The sequence below is a fragment of the Aristolochia californica genome, unplaced genomic scaffold, assembly GCF_029961685.1.
Source record: "Aristolochia californica isolate CCGP_79_NKW_82.1479 unplaced genomic scaffold, dmAriCali1.0.hap1 SCAF_219, whole genome shotgun sequence".
Classification (NCBI taxonomy): Eukaryota; Viridiplantae; Streptophyta; class Magnoliopsida; order Piperales; family Aristolochiaceae; genus Aristolochia; species Aristolochia californica.
Window position 1 is genome coordinate 2,924 of NW_027181903.1, and position 3,788 is coordinate 6,711.

General features: G+C 49.1%; 1 non-coding gene across 1 annotated transcript; it reads right to left on the reverse strand.

The window, feature by feature from the left end:
* Positions 1-565: 565 nt before the first annotated feature.
* Positions 566-637, reverse strand: TRNAG-GCC (transfer RNA glycine (anticodon GCC)). The gene has a single exon. It is a non-coding gene; the product is annotated as a tRNA-Gly (tRNA).
* Between the last annotated feature and the right edge of the window lie 3,151 nt (positions 638-3,788).

Sequence of the window (3,788 nt, forward strand, 5' to 3'; positions counted from 1 at the left end):
GCACTTGCAGCCCAAAGTCGCAATAGGCGCTTCAAGCCCACTTGCTGCCATGCGCACATGCCCCTCTCGCGCGTCAAGCTCTTAAGCGTCAGGGCTACGCACCTGACGCAATTGGTGCTTATCGCACTCTTGCTATCAGGTAGAAAGCCTCAAGCCTACAATCGCGGCCATAAAGCGCACACGCCATACTAGCGCACAAGCCAGCCTTAGGGCCCCCAAGCTATAAGGCTAGCGCACAAGCCTTAGGGCATAACGCGCACACGCCCGCGTAAGCTAGCGCACAAGCCTACGTAATGGGGGCACTTGACGCCCCTTTACCTTGTTGCAATAGGGCACTCTAAGTGCCCGCTGGCTTTGAGCGAGCGCATCCGCGCTCCGCTCACTGGCTCCACTGCGATTCTCCTCATAAAAGAAAGTCAGAAATCACGGATGGTCTCCGGCCTCAGGCAACATATAACAGTACGGTACACACCAACCCAATCTCGATGAGAAAGAAAAGAAAAAGCCCGGAAAAGAACCGATGACTGACGCACTCTACTCGTTACCACTGAACGACGAAGCCTGGAGCGGAAGGAGGGACTTGAACCCTCAACCTCAGCCTTGGCAAGGCTATGCTCTACCATTAAGCTATTTCCGCCAGCTCCGGTAGTGGCGAAGCACTACTGAGCAATTCACGTTTCACTTGATACGGACTACTTCTGTTTTCCGCCGGACCACACTCTTGATCTCCGATCGAGCTACGAGCACGAGTAGGTAGGCGGCTAGGGGGGCGGCTGGGAAGGAAAGGAGGGGGGACCTTTCTTTTTGCTTCGCGCCAGATGATGATTAGTGGGTCAGGGGAGGTCTGTGTGTGCTCTTTCTCACTATCACTAAAGGGGCGGGCCAGGCTGGGCTGCCTTTTCAATCAATCTCCGGCCGCTCTGTGCCGCTCTTTGTGCGATAAGTAAGGAGTCTTGGTCTCGGCCAAAAAAGGTGAGCGCTTAAGGCATTATTAAGAGTAGGGGGCATCGCACAAGCCTACGTAAGAGGGGAACTTTAATCCCTTGTAGCGAGAGTGCCATAGGGGGCCCCAAGCTATAAGGCTAGCGCACAAGCCCCCAAGCCTACAATAGCAATAGGCGCTTTATAAGCTCTATTGCGACTTTGGGCTTGATACCTGATAGCAAGAGTGCGATAAGCACCAATTGCGTCAGGTGCGTAGCCCAAAGTAGCAAGAGGGCCGTAGGCGCGCAAGGGCGTGTGCGCTAGCAGGCTTCAAGCCTACGCTTTTTGGCCTATTCTTGCTGGGGCGTCATTTCATTCTCGTAACGGGAGTGAGTGCATCGCAAGACCAGACAAGTGGCTCCCTCGCCTCGCAGCGGCGGCATCTGTCTTTTAAGTAAAGTCATTTTAAAAGACGGCTCCTCTTATTCTACGATAATCCAAGCAGCAGCTCCACGAGTCTGCTCGGAACCAGTCGATTCCTGAGCCAGCAAGCCCCAGTGAGCGGAGCGCGGATGCGCTCGCTGCTGCATCTAGCGCACAAGCCTTAGGGCATCGCACACGCCCCTTGTAGTAAGAGGCGCCGTAGGCTCTCTTACTACAAGGGGCTGCGCACCTTGTATACAGAGGAGGCCTATTTGAGCCCTATTGCGTAAAGGGGGCGTGTGCGAGCGCGAGACGGCTTTGAGCGAGCGCATCCGCGCTCCGCTCACTGGCTTCTGAATGCAGAATGTATACAATTGATTGAGGAAACTTGGAATGAAACTCCCAGGAATTTGACCTGCCTACTGCTTTAACCGAAGACTTGTACTAGTAGCAGTAGCAATTCAACAACGACTAAAGGCTCCGCGGATCGAAGGAAATGGCATTACAAAACAAGCAGGAAACACGTGAATGGGAAAGGAAGATTGGAACAAGCAATTGAGAGAGAACCACATGCAGAACACATAGAGGACTATAGTATGTATAGAAGATTGGAAGCTCAGGCAAGTGAGTCGCTGCGCCTACAATCTCGACAGTTGTGGTTAAAAGGTTTTTCTTTTTTCCACGCATCTATTAAGAAACGCAGAATCCACACTTTCATCAATTGAAATGCCCAACAGGCCAGGTTCTGGTTCAGCATGAGGAGATAAGGAAAGAAGTTATGAAATTGTTCTCACACTTATCCATCTTCTCAAGCCAACAGCATATAGCTGCAGTCCATCAATGAAAAAGTCCCCGGGGCACAAACCAAATTCTTCAATCTGGTAACCGGTAGCTGTTCATAGTAAAAAGCTACTGGACCAGATGGATTCCAACTGAACTTCAACTTCGGAAGACAGTGCTGTGCTGGAACATAATTATTAAGGACGACCTCCATCTCCATATGGTAATTGAAGTCGAACAGGAGCAGAGCAAACCAGGTGCAATTCAATCCTTCTTCCTTGCAATGATTCCCAAAAAAGCAAAACCTCACTAGACCGAGGCCCATTGCTATGGGGACTACACTGTATAAGAGAATGACTAAGGTAATTGCCAATAGATTGAAAGACAGGCTGGCCCTATTGCTACAAGGGCGCCTTCCTAATCTCATTTGGATAGGCAGAGATATTGATGATTGTCCCAAGGAGGCTTACCACTCAGCTGATAGATCAGGTGAGCCAGCCATGATCACTAAACTCGCCAAACCCTGCGATAATGTTAATCATAGGTTTCTATATGCTTAAGGAAAATTTGATTTGCAGAGTAGGGTACTCTAGTGTATTTATATACAATGGATAGCACCAATGATCCATGGACGATCTGTGGGGTTCATAAAAGGAACCAAACAAAGGTCTGCGACAAGGCTGTCCCCTCTCTCCATATCTCTACTTACTGGCTGGTTGCAGAGACATGAAATCGACTGCTCAAACATAGCTTCCAAGAGGGAAAACAGCAGGGCATTCAGATCTCTCCAGGAACCATGGCACCACTTATCTCACAGTTTGCAGATGACACTGTAATAATAACAAAGCCAGATAGAGAGACTGTTCGAGGCTTCAAAACTTTATTTAATGTTTTCCTTTAAGCCCCGGGGGGAAAACAAGACTTTTGTATACTTTGGTCATGTTACAAACCCCAGACGACGACGGATACTAAGACAACTGGGATTCAAAGAAGGATTAACAGATGATCTATGGACTGACTTGGCTTGGTCCCATATACCGTCAATCTATAACTAGTTGGAAGGGGCGCAACGAAACCAGGAAAAAATGCAGTCAAAAGGAGTCATTCATGGCTTAGCCTCAGTGGCAGACAACTACTTATTAAACATGTCTTATCGGCTTATACCAATCACATGGCTACCATACTACTGGCACAAATTGGTTTTAGGAAGGCCATCGACAGACTCTGCCGTACTTGTGGAGGGGAAGGAACAAGCAGAGAAAAACGATGAAATAGAATCTTGTCGTTGGTAGCCCAACCCAAGGAAGACGGGGGATTGGGTATACAACCGTTTGGTAATTACAACAGAGCGTTGAACGGCATGGAAATGGCTAGCATAGGATGAAGTTGGATGGAAACTCAAAAAAGAAAAAAGGGCTCTCGGCCGGAATCGCCCCATAGAGTCTCATACACTTATAGCTACGGCTTAGCAGCCTTCGCTTCCCGCCGCCTCGTTCCGTGCGTAAGCACTCCACTCGCTCTATTGAATATGCTCGTTCCTGAACGGAACTCTCTATTTCATATGTTTGTAGCTCGTGGAGTTCTCACAACTATACTCAAAGGGCTATCCTTTAAGGGCTCGTTCCGTGCTTATGAGCGAGTGGAGTCGCACTCCACTCGCT